Source organism: Heptranchias perlo, unplaced genomic scaffold, assembly GCF_035084215.1.
Source record: "Heptranchias perlo isolate sHepPer1 unplaced genomic scaffold, sHepPer1.hap1 HAP1_SCAFFOLD_59, whole genome shotgun sequence".
Taxonomy (NCBI): domain Eukaryota; kingdom Metazoa; phylum Chordata; class Chondrichthyes; order Hexanchiformes; family Hexanchidae; genus Heptranchias; species Heptranchias perlo.
Window position 1 is genome coordinate 438382 of NW_027139612.1, and position 12978 is coordinate 451359.

General features: G+C 49.5%; 1 non-coding gene across 1 annotated transcript; it reads left to right on the top strand.

Moving 5' to 3' along the window:
* Positions 1-3345: 3345 nt before the first annotated feature.
* On the top strand, positions 3346-3417 carry trnag-ucc (transfer RNA glycine (anticodon UCC)). The gene has a single exon. It is a non-coding gene; the product is annotated as a tRNA-Gly (tRNA).
* The last annotated feature ends 9561 nt before the right edge of the window (positions 3418-12978 follow it).

Below are 12978 nucleotides of genomic sequence, written 5' to 3' on the forward strand. Positions count from 1 at the left end.
ATAAACTATCAGTGAATCAGCACAGACCAGGGATCAGGGCCTTTACCCAGTAAACTATCAGTGAATCAGCACAGACCGGGGATCAGGGCCTTTACCCAGTAAACTATCAGTGAACCAGCACAGACCATGGATCAGGGCCTTTACCCAGTAAACTATCAGAGAATCAGCACAGACCGGGGATCAGGGCCTTTACCCAGTAAACTATCAGTGAATCAGCACAGACCCGGGATCAGGGCCTTTACCCAGTAAATTATCAGTGAATCAGCAAAGACGAGGGATCAGGGCCTTTTCCCAGTAAACGATCAGTGAATCAGCACAGACCAGGGATCAGGGCCTTTTCCCACTGAACTATCAGAGAATCAGCACAGACCAGGGATCAGGGCCTTTACCCAGTAAACTATCAGTGAATCAGCACAGACCAGGGATCAGGGCCTTTACCCAGTAAACTATCAGTGAATCAGCACAGACCAGGGATCAGGGCCTTTACCCAGTAAACTATCAGAGAATCAGCACAGACCAGGGATCAGGGCCTTTACCCAGTAAACTATCAGAGAATCAGCACAGACCGGGGATCAGGGCCTTTACCCAGTAAACTATCAGAGAATCAGCACAGACCGCGGATCAGGGCCTTTACCCAGTAAACTATCAGTGAATCAGCACAGACCGGGGATCAGTGCCTTTACCCAGTAAACTATCAGAGAATCAGCACAGACCAGGGATCAGGGACTTTACCCAGTAAACTTTCAGTGAATCAGCACAGACCAGGGATCAGGGCCTTTACCCAGTAAACTATCAGAGAATCAGCACAGAACAGGGATCAGGGCCTTTACCCAGTAAACTATCAGTGAATCAGCACAGACCAGGGATCAGGGCCTTTACCCAGTAAACTATCAGTGAATCAGCACAGACCAGGGATCAGGGCCTTTACCCAGTAAACTATCAGTGAATCAGCACAGACCAGGAATCAGGGCCTTTACCCAGTAAACTATCAGAGAATCAGCACAGACCAGGCATCAGGGCCTTTACCCAGTAAACTATCAGTGAATCAGCACAGACCAGGGATCAGGGCCTTTACCCAGTAAACTATCAGAGAATCAGCACAGACCGGGGATCAGGGCCTTTACCCAGTAAACTATCAGTGAATCAGCACAGACCGGGGATCAGGGCCTTTACCCAGTAAACTATCAGTGAATCAGCACAGAACAGGGATCAGGGCCTTTACCCAGTGAACTATCAGTGAATCAGCACAAATCAGGGATCAGGGCCTTTACCCAGTAAACTGTCAGTGAATCAGCACAGACCAGGGATCAGGGCCTTTACCCCTTAAATGTCCCTCTGTTATTTGCCTCAGATCCAACCTCGTAGTTGCAAGTTCCACATTCCAACCACTCTCTGGGTAAAGCAATTTCTCCTGAATTCCCTATTTATTTTTATTACCTGAAGTTTTGGACTCCCCACAAGTGGAAACATTTTCTCTCCATCTATCCTAACAAACCATATCATTATCTTAAAAACCTCGATCAGATCAACCCTCAGCCTTCTCTTTTCGAGTGAAACGAGACCCAGTCTGTTCAGTATTTCCTGATAACAATATCCTCTCATTTCTGGTATCATCCTTGTGAATCTTGTTTGCACCTTCTCCAATGCCCCTATGTCTATAATATGGAGAAGAGACCTGTTCGCAGTATTCCAAGTCTGGTCTAAACAAGGTTATATACAAGTTTAACATGACTTCTTTGCTTTTCAACTCTATCCCTCTAGAAATGAATCCTAGTGTTTGATTTGTCTTTTTATGACCTGATTAACCTGGGTCGCTACTTTTAGTAATTTGTGTATCTGTACCACTAGATCCCTTTGCTCCTCTATCCCGTTTAGACTCTTATTATCCAAGCAGTGTGTGACCTCCTGATTCTTCATTCTGCAAGTTTATTAATGCCCTCTTGCATTCTGATGCTTTCTTCCTTTGTATTAACTTAATCCCCCAAGTTGGTGTCGTCCACAAATTTTGGAATTGTACTTCCGATTCCCGAATCCAAATCGTTAATGTAAATTGTGAAGAACAGTGGTCCCAGCAACTGGAACTCCACTTCCCACCTTTTGCCAGTCTGAGTAGCGACTCTTCACCTCTATTCTCGGCTTTCAGTTTTGTAGCCAACTTGCTATCCATTCTGCCACCTGACCCTGACTCCACGTGCTCTGAAGTTAGCCTTGAATCTACAATGTGGTACATTATAGAAGGCCTTCGGAAAATCCAAATATATCACATCTACTGCATTAAACTTGTCGACACTTTCTGTTCCTTCTTCAAAGATTTCAATCAGGTTGGTCCTGTCCTTTGGGTTATCAGATTAAGCCTTGGCCGGTTTACTTGCTCTTGAAGCTCACAATGCTGGTTTTCTTCGGCAGCAGCACGGCCTGGATATCAGACAACACCCTGAGCGATGGTCACCCGTCCCAGCAGCTTGTTGAGCTCCTCGTCGTTGCGGATGGCCAGCTGCAGGTGTCTGGGGATGATGCGGGTCTTGTTTGTCCCAGGCCGCGTTACCGGCCAGGTCGAGGATTTCAGCCGTCAGATACTCGATGCACAGCATCCAGATAGACCGGGGCTCCGGCACCCACACGTTCAGCATAGTTCCGCTTTCGCAGGAGCCTGTGAACACGGGTAACACGGAACTGCAGTCCGGCCCGGGATGAGCGAGACTTGGCCTTGGCCCGAGCTTTACCGCCGGTTTTTCCTCTTCCAGACATTTCCACAATCTCACAAACACTCTCACAAAGAATGAAGAAATCCTCCCGCACTCGCCCTTCTTATACCTTCTGGAGGAGTACAGTGGGGGCACTTGTGATGGGTCTCTCTCAGAGTGTTCACACTGCCCGCTCACCCTCACTGATATTCTATCTTTGAACTGCTGTAATATTGTCCTTTAGTAATATTGCTGCTCTTCCTCCTTTCCCTATTTCCCTGTCCTTTCTAAGGATCTTATAGACTTGAATATTAAGCTGCCATTCCTGCCCAGTTGGTAGTCAGGTCTCTGTAATGATTTAATTTAATTATTTAACTTTACTCAAAGGCTGATGTGAGCTGTGGTAAAATGTATTTCCAGCTGGTCAAGTATTGCAGGTATCGACTGTCTCTTCAGTCCGATATCAGGTGAAGAATGACTGGCTGGTGTGGAATTTCCATTGATTGGAGGTTGGTGAAATCTACTGGGCGGAAACAGGAACTGCAACAGAGCGAGAAAGGATCCGTCAGAAACCAGTGAAAATGAAGAACAAAATCCAACAGCCTGCAGTGTCTGTTCAGGATCTGATGCTTGGGAACTATTTTATTGTCGATTATTTTCAGCGATGGTGGTATAGTGGTGAGCATAGCTGCCTTCCAAGCAGTTGACCCGGGTTCGATTCCCGGCCATCGCAATTAAGTGTTCTTATTAGTTTATTTCCATCAGAAACTGTTCAGTTTTCAATCGAATTTGATGCAGTTCAGTTGGATATTGTTTCCAAAACATAATCGGGTGTCATTATAGTAAAATGTTTTCAACCTTCATTTCTTTTCCCGAAAGAAGGAAACGAGGAAAAACATGCTGGAAATATTGAGTTACGAAGGGTCTAATGAGAGTGAGGAAGGGAAATGATATGTTCGCCTTTATTGTCAGGGTGTTGGAATATAAGAGTAAGGAGGTCTTGCTGCAATTGTAGTATGAGGAAATATTGTGTAAAATTGGCCAATATTCGGTGGAGTTTAGAAGAATGAGAGGTGATCGCATTGAAATGTATAAGATTCTTGGACGGCTTGACAGGGTAGATGCTGAGAGTCTGATTCCCCTGGCTGGAGAGTCAAGAACTAGAGCTCATCGTCTCAAGATCAGGGGTCGGCCATTTAGGACCGACATGAGGAAACATTACTTCACTCAAAGGATTGTGAATCTTTGGAATTCTCTACAACCCAGAGGGCTGTGGATGCTCAGTCGTTGAGTTATATTCAAAGCTGAGATCGATAGATTTTTGGACTGCAGGGGAATCAAGGGATATGGGGATCGGGCGGGAAAGTGGAGTTGAGATCGAAGATGAGCCATGAACTTATTGAATGGCCGAGCAGGCTCGATGGGCCATATGGCCTATTCTGCTGCTATTTCTTATGTTCTTATGTAAAGAGCTTTATTTCCAAATGTGCTGACGGCAACAATTTAGGTAGCACAGTGAACATTGTGAATGGGAGCAGAAATTTGCAAAGGGACATTGATAGGTTAAGTGAATGGGTGAAACTGTGGCAGATGGAGTTCAACGTGGGGAAGTGTGAGGTCATCCCTTTGGACCATAAAACGATAGATCAGTGTATTTTCTAAATGGCAAGAAGCTAGGAGCTGTGGGGGAGGAGAGAAATTTCGGGATCCAAGTACAGAAATCGCTACAAGTGATTATTAAATCACAATTTTTTTTTTAAAATGGAGATTAAACTTTGATCTTTATCTCAAGGGAATTCGAATAAAAAGCAGTGGAAGTTATGTCACCGTTATACAGAGCTCTGGTTAGGCATCATTTAGAGTTCAGTGCTCAGTTCTGGGCACTGCACTCTCTATAATGGCTTGGAATGAGAATGGGTTTTTCCTTAAAGGAAGCTCACTGAACTGCAGGGTTTTTGAAGAGTTACGCTCAGAAATGGGAGCGGAGCTCATTTACTGCTTCACACTGTTACAACACATTGAGGAGAACAGCATCAATGAAGATAAAGGGAATGAAATGAAATGTGTCACACAGTTGCATCTCGCTGCTCTGTCTGACCATTTTAGTCGCTACTTCCCTGCAGAGGGATTTGAAAATTTGAAGGAAAAGTTTTGGTTGGAAGATCATTTTGTTTTCGAAAATCCTGAATCAATATTGAAGCTAAACTTAATGCTTGAGCAAGAACACGAGCCGGTGCAACTCACCAGTGATGGCACACTGAAAACACGCCACAAGTTATTCAGATTGTCATCTTTTTGGATCAGTGCTTTCAAAGAATACCCTCTGTTATGATTGCTGTTCTGTTGTTGCTGCCGTTCACAACAACCTACCTGTGCGAACTGGGATTTTCGACGTTGACAAGGTGAAAAACAAGAGAAAGAAACTCAACAGCGCACCTGATATGCGTGAAGCACTTTCATCCTGTGATCCAGATTGGACCGAGATCATGACCAACTGAAAGACCCACCCCTCACATTAAGAAATGAAACTCAACCTGATCTTCTTTTACTGTATTTATACTGTATTGAAAATGTTTTTCAAGCAACGTCGATGTCTAATTTTAGTTATGACTTGAAGTGAAGTGAAGAGCGAGCATGGACTGACCTTTATTGGGATTTGATGAAAACTCCAGTCTGAAGTTATTATTGTTTGGGGTCCCTGGGGGAAGTGTTTTTCTTCCACTGGGTCACGAGAAAAATAGTTTGATAAACTCTGTTCTACATTGTCCGGTCAGTGTATGTTCAGCAAACCCGCTCTGAATTCCTCAGTCTGTATTTCCAGAAACGGTTCTGTGGGCGACGCGCGCAACAGAACACTGACCCACAACCTACGACTAATGGCAGCCGGATGGCCCACAATCCCCCGCGACCCAGAAACCCCTCTATCTCTCCGAGGCGCTGATTTATCCGGCCAGCGGCCCTTGCCGCGCCTGCGCATTGCGCCCCTTCGAATGGAGATAGACCGTATTCTACCCCGCGCGGCATTCGGGGTAATCTCATCCGCCATTGTAATCCCCTCTTGCTGATAATTCTCTGATGGTGTTTAGAAGGGCGAGGTTTATCCAATCAAAAGCAAAATAATGCGGATGCTGGAAATGTGAAATATAAAGAGAAAATGCTGCAAAGCAAGTGAGGCAGCGTCTGTGGAGAAAGAAACAGAGTTAACGCTTCAGGTTAGAGTTAAGATTTCGTCAGAACTGGAAGAAGTTAAATTTTTAACAGTTTTTCAGCAAGTGGAGAGCCAGGGAAAGGTAGGGGGAGGGAAAGAACAAAAGGGAAGGTCTGTGATAGAGTGGAGGGCAGGAGTGATAAAGCGACAATAGGGATGATGGTGCAGGGGAAGGAGGGTGGTAATGGGTCAAGTAAAGAAACAAAAGATGGGTCGAGAGGAGTTTTAAATGGTTCCAGTCAGTTAGATGTGTAAAAGAGACTGTGAGCCGAAAGAAGTGCATTTGAAGCGGTGAGAGAGAGGGACACGCTGTGTAACCGGGCGCAAACACTCACCCACAGCCCAAACAAAATTTGTTTCCCACTTGGCGCAAAACAGAAGCCGCTGGCCGGAGAAATCAGCGCCTCGGAGAGATAGAGGGGTTTCTGGGGCGCGGGGGATTGTGGGCCCTCCGGCTGCCATTAGTCGTAGGTTGTGGGTCAGTGTTGTGTTGCGCGCGTCGCCCACAGAACCATTTCTGATTATTTGATTTTAATTACTTTTGTTTCTAAATTGTATCATGTTTCTCCAATTGTATTTCCCAACTCAGGTTCAAGGCCTCCAAACCAACCCAAATGTTGGAGATGGTGTGATGGGTTTGGATTTCAGCAGAGGGAGAAGGGTGAGTGTGTGGGACGGGGATTTACAGTCTGAGAGAATCAGCAGGAAGAATGTTCCATCGAAATTAGATTTGCCTGTTCTGAATTTCTATCCTGTATCCACAATGAGGACTTTTGTTGTCTACTTTTACAGGGTATTACAAGGGGAGGATTTGCAGACAGGAAACTCAAACCAAACATGACATCAAGATCTGACAGTCACTCAATTCACCAGCACCTGAAGATCATCGGCCTTTGAACATAGAAGGAGAAATGTTCATCGGTTCTGTCCGTGGGAAAAGATTTCAAACATCAGTGTAACTGGAAAAGCACCGAGACACAAACCCGAGTGAGAGTGTTCCAGTGCGCTGACTGTGGAAAGAGCTTTAACCAGTTACACAGTATGAAAACACATCACACCATTCACAGCGGGGAGAAACCAGACACGTGTTCTCTGTGTGGACGAGGCTTCAACTGATCGTCCAACCTGGAGAGACACAAGGACACCCGCACCATGGAGAAACCGTGGAAATGTAGGGACTGTGGGAAGGGATTCAGTTACCCATCCCAGCTGGAAACTCGACGCAGTCACACTGGGGAGAGGCCGTTCACCTGCTCCGTGTGTGGGAAGGGATTCACTCAGTCATCCCACCTGCTGAGTCACCAGCGAGTTCACACTGGGGAGAGGCCGTTCACCTGCTCCGTGTGTGGGACGGGATTCACTCAGTCATCCCACCTGCTGAGACACCAGCGAGTTCACACTGGAGAGTTCACCTGCACTGAGTGTGGGAAGGGATTCACTCAGTCATCCCACCTGCTGTCACACCAACGTATTCACACCGGGATGAGGCCGTTCACCTGCTCCGTGTGTGGGAAGGGATTCACTCAGTCATCTCACCTCATTGAAAATCAACTTGTTCACATTGATAAGAAACTTTTTAAATATTCTGTCTTTGAGAAGAGCTTTAAAAGAAAAAGTGACCTGCTGACACACCAACGTACTCACACTGGGGAGAGGCCGTTCAACTGTTCCGTGTGTGGGAAGGGATTCACTCGGTCATCCAACCTGCTGACACACCAGCGAATTCACACTGGGGAGAGGTCGTTCACCTTCTCTAAGTGTGGGAGCGGGTTCACTCAGTCATCGCACCTCATTGAACATCAACTTGTTCACACTGATAAGAGACCCCTGAAATGTTCTAACTCTGAGAAGAGCTTTAAAAGAACATGGGACCTGCTGAGACATGAACATACTCACACTGGGAAGAGGCCGATCACCTACGACGTGTGTGGGATTGGATTCCCTTAGTCATCCCACCTGCTGAGTCACCAGCGAGTTCACATGTGACTGCAGGGGTTGGATTCTGCTGTTATTGCTGCTGTTATTGCTGCATCCAGGACTGAACCATGTTCATTCTGACAGTTGGGGGTTTGTTTCTGGTGTTAATGACACCCTTGAACTGGGCTGGAGTTTCGTATTCTGTCCAAGTGTCAATTGAATCAGCTTTCTTTTAAACACAGTGTTTCTAGTCCTTGAGATCTCGATGATAAGAAAAGCAGTTTGAGGAATTATAATGAAGTGAATGGAATCCATCTTTGAACTGAGTTCCTCCACCTTTTTAAAAGATGGATCTACAAGATGAGCAAGTCTGACAGGACAGAAAATTCTATTATATCACAGGGTCCACTTCAATCAGCCTGAGCAGATTCCCACTACCCTTGTGTGAAAAAGAGCTTCCTGATTTCACTCCTAGACACTCTAGCTGTAAATTTAAGGTTACGTCCTCTTGTTCTGGGTTCCCCCATCAGAGAAAATAGTTTCTATTTCTACCCTATCGAATCCCTTTATCATTTTAAATATCTGGATCAAATCACCCCTCAAATTCTAATCTCAAGGGAATGCAAACCAACTTTATGCAACCGGTCCTCATAATTTAACAATTCAAGCCCCAGTATCATTCTGGTGAATCTGCACTGTCCCCCCTCCAAGGCCAATATATCCTTGGTGAGGATCAGTACTCCAGATGGGCTCTAACCAAGGCTCTGTAGAACTGAAGCATCACTTCCTCCCCTTTGTATTCCAGCCCTTGAGATAAAGGCCATTCGTCTGTGATTGCTTTTTGTATCTGTGCACTAGCCTTTAGTGATTTGTGTACATGGACACCCAAATCCCTTTGCTCCTCCACCATTCCCAGTACCTCACTTTAAGAAAATACTCCAATGTTTCCTTTTTATTTCTAAATTGAATGATCTCACACTTCCCCACATTGAACTCCATTTTTCATAGTTTGCCCATTCACTTAAACTGTCCATTTGTAACTTCCTGCTCCAATCTACACCACTGACTGTGCCTCATAACTTCGTGTCATCTTGGACCGATAACTCTCTACTCCTTCATCCAAGTTATTGATAAATATGGCGAAAAGCTGAGGACCCAGTACAGATCCCTGGGGACACCACTGGTCATATCCCGCCAATCAAAGAACATTCCCTTTATCCCTACTCTTTTCCCCGGCCTCCCAACCATTTCTAACCCAAGTCACAAGGTCCCTTTCTTTTTAATTATTCTATTAATCCCTTGTGCTGAAACTTATCAAATGCCTTCTGTAAGTCCATATAGACAACATCCATAGACACTCCCCTGTCCACCTTGTTAGTGACCTCGTAAAATTCAACTAGATTAGTCAGACATGACCTGCCCTTCTCAAATCCAAGTTGACTCTCTTTGACCAACAAATTTTGTCTCTCATGATAGATTTCAGTAAGTTCCCCACAATAGACGTTAAAATGAGAGGTCTGTATTTTCCTGGTTTCTCCCTCCTTCCTTTCTTAAATAACGGAGTGGCATTTTCAACATTCATATCCAAAGGCACAATTCCTGAGTCGAGAGAGCTTTGGGAAATTATGACTAATGCATCTGCAATTTCCCGAGCTGTTTCCTTTAATACTCTGGGGTGGAAACCATCAGGTCCTGGAGATTTCATTCTTTGTTTGCAGTTATTTATTTATCTGACTGTGTATAACAAGGCTGAGTGTCCGAGCACTGAGTGTGTACATAACAGGACTGAGTTTCCCAGTACCGACTGTGTGTATAACAGGAATGAGTGTCCCAGCACTGACCCTGTATATAACAGGACTGAGTGTCCCAGCATTGACTGTGTCTATAACTGAACTGAGTATTACAGCACTATGTGTCCAACAGGACTAAATGTCCCAGCACTGGCTGTGTGTATAACAGGACTGAGTGTCCCAGCACTGACTGTGTGTATAACAGGACTGAGTGTCCCAGCACTGACTGTGTGTATAACAGGACTGAGTGTCCCAGCACTGACTGTGTGTATAACAGGACTGAGTGTCCCAGCACTGACTGTGTGTATAATAGGACTGAGTGTCCCAGCACTGACTGTGTCTATTACAGGACTGAGTGTCCCAGTACTGACTGTGTGTATAATAGGACTGAATGTCCCAGTATTGACTATGTGTATAACAGGACTGAGTGTCCCAGCACTGACTGTGTGTATAACAGGACTGAGTGTCCCAACACTGACTCAGTGTACAACAGGACTGAGTGTCCCAACACTGACTCTGCGTATAACAGGACTGAGTGTCCCAGGACTGACTGTGTGTATAACAGGACTGAGTGTCCCAGGACTGACTGTGTATAACAGGACTGAGTGTCCCAGGACTGATTGTGTATAACAGGACTGAGTGTCCCAGCACTGACTGTGTCTATAACAGGACTGAGTGTGCCAGCACTGACTGTGTGTTTTACAGGACTGAGTGTCCGAGCACTGAGCGTAGAGTGTACATTGGCTGCAGGAGGAAATATATGGGTGGGGTAGAATCCATGATTGGGTGGAGTGACATGAGATTATCGGTGGAGATTAAATCGGTTGGAGGAGGGTAGAGAGATCGGGAGAGAGCGACGGTCATAGAGGGATTTGAACATGAGGATTGCAGGCCTGGAGGATGTTACAGAGAGAGGAAAGGGTTGAGGGCCATGGAGGGATTTGAACACGAGGATGAGAATTTTAAAATCGAGGCATTGCCGTACCGGGAGCCAATGTAGTAACACACGAACAGAACAAGACACATTCAGAGATCTCACAACAGAGCATGGACGGTCTCATCGACCATCTCCCTCCCGCGGGCGCGGTCCTCCGTTCCGGGGTCGCGGCCCCTCCCTCTCGGGGTCACGGCCCCTCCATCCTGGGGGTCACGGTCCCTCCATCCCGGGGTTTCCTTCCCTCCATCCCGAGGTCTTGGTCCCTCCATCCTCGGGGTCACGGTCACTCCATTCTGGGTTCGCGGTCCCTCCATCCCGGTGTCTCGGTCCCTCTGTCCTGTGGAGGTCTCAGTCCCTCTGTCCTGGGGGTCTCGGTCCCTCCATCCCGGGGGCCACGGTCCCTCCATCCTGGGGTCTCCATCCCTCCGTCCCGGGGGTCACGGTCCCTCTGTCCCGGGGGTGACGGTCCCTCCATCCCGGGGTCGAGGTCCCACCATCGCGGGGTCTCAGTGCCTCCATCCCGGGGTCGCGGTCCCTCCATCCCATGGTCATAAACCCTCCATCCCGGGGTCTCGGTCCCTCCGTCCCGGGGTCTCAATCCCTCCGTCCCGGGGTCTCAATCCCTCCATCCCGGGGTCGCGGTCCCTCCATCCCGGGGGTCATGGTCCCTCCATCGCGGGGTCTCAGTCCCACCGACCCGGGGCTCACGGTCCCTCCATCCCGGGGTCGCGGTCCCTCCATCCCAGTGTCACGGTCCCTCCATCCCGGGAGTCACGGTCCCTCCATCCCGGGAGTCACGGTCCCAACGTCCCGCGGTCACGGTCCCAACGTCCCGGGGTCCCAGTCCCTCCGTCCCGGGGGACTCAGTCCCTCCATCCCGTGGTCGCGGTCCCACCGTATCGGGGGTCATGTTCCCTCCATCCCGGGGGTCACGGTCCCTCCGTCCTGTGGTCTCAATCCCTCCATCCCGGGATCGCGGTCCCTCCGTCCCGGGGGTCACCGTCCCTCCATCCCGGGGTCTCTGCCCCTCCGTCCCGGGGTCTCAATCCCTCCTTTCCGGGGTCTCGGTCCCTCCGTCCCGGGGTCTCAATCCCTCCATCCCGGGGTCGCGGTCCCTCCATCCCGGGGGTCACCGTCCCTCCATCCCGGGGTCTCAATCCCTCCATCCCGGGGTCTCAATCCCTGCATCCCTGGGGTCACCGTCCCTCCATCCCGGGGTCTCAATCCCTCCATCCCGGGGTCTCGGTCCCTCTGTCCCGGGGATCACAGTCCCTCCATCCCTGGGGTCACCGTCCCTCCATCCCGGGGTCTCAATCCCTCCATCCCTGGGTTCACCGTCCCTCCATCCCGGGGTCTCAATCCCTCCATCCCGGGGTCTCAATCCCTGCATCCCTGGGGTCACCGTCCCTCCATCCCGGGGTCTCGGTCCCTCTGTCCCGGGGATCACAGTCCCTCCATCCCTGGGGTCACCGTCCCTCCATCCCGGGGTCTCAATCCCTCCATCCCTGGGTTCACCGTCCCTCCATCCCGGGGTCTCAATCCCTCCATCCCGGGGTCTCAATCAATCCATCCCGGGGTCTCAATCCCTGCATCCCTGGGGTCACCGTCCCTCCATCCCGGGGTCTCAATCCCTCCATCCCTGGGTTCACCGTCCCTCCATCCCGGGGTCTCAATCCCTCCATCCCGGGGTCTCAATCCCTCCATCCCGGGGTCTCAATCCCTGCATCCCTGGGGTCACCGTCCCTCCATCCCGGGGTCTCAATCCCTCCATCCCGGGGTCTCGGTCCCTCTGTCCCGGGGATCACAGTCCCTCCATCCCTGGGGTCACCGTCCCTCCATCCCGGGGTCTCAATCCCTCCATCCCTGGGTTCACCGTCCCTCCATCCCGGGGTCTCAATCCCTCCATCCCGGGGTCTCGGTCCCTGCATCCCTGGGTTCACCGTCCCTCCATCCCGGGGTCTCAATCCCTCCATCCCGGGGTCTCGGTCCCTCTGTCCCGGGGATCACAGTCCCTCCATCCCAGGGTCGTGGTCTCACCATCCCGGGGTCTCAATCCCTCCATCCCGGGGTCTCGGTCCCTCTGTCCCGGGGATCACAGTCCCTCCATCCCAGGGTCGTGGTCTCACCATCCCGGGGTTTCAATCCCTCCATCCCGGGGTCTCGGTCCCTCTGTCCCGGGGATCACAGTCCCTCCATCCCAGGGTCGTGGTCTCACCATCCCGGGGTCTCAATCCCTCCATCCCGGGTTATCGGTCCCTCTGTCCCGGGGATCACAGTCCCTCCATCCCAGGGTCGTGGTCTCACCATCCCGGGGTCTCAATCCCTCCATCCCGGGGTCTCGGTCCCTCTGTCCCGGGGATCACAGTCCCTCCATCCCAGGGTCGTGGTCTCACCATCCCGGGGTTTCAATCCCTCCATCCCGGGGTCTCGGTCCCTCTGTCC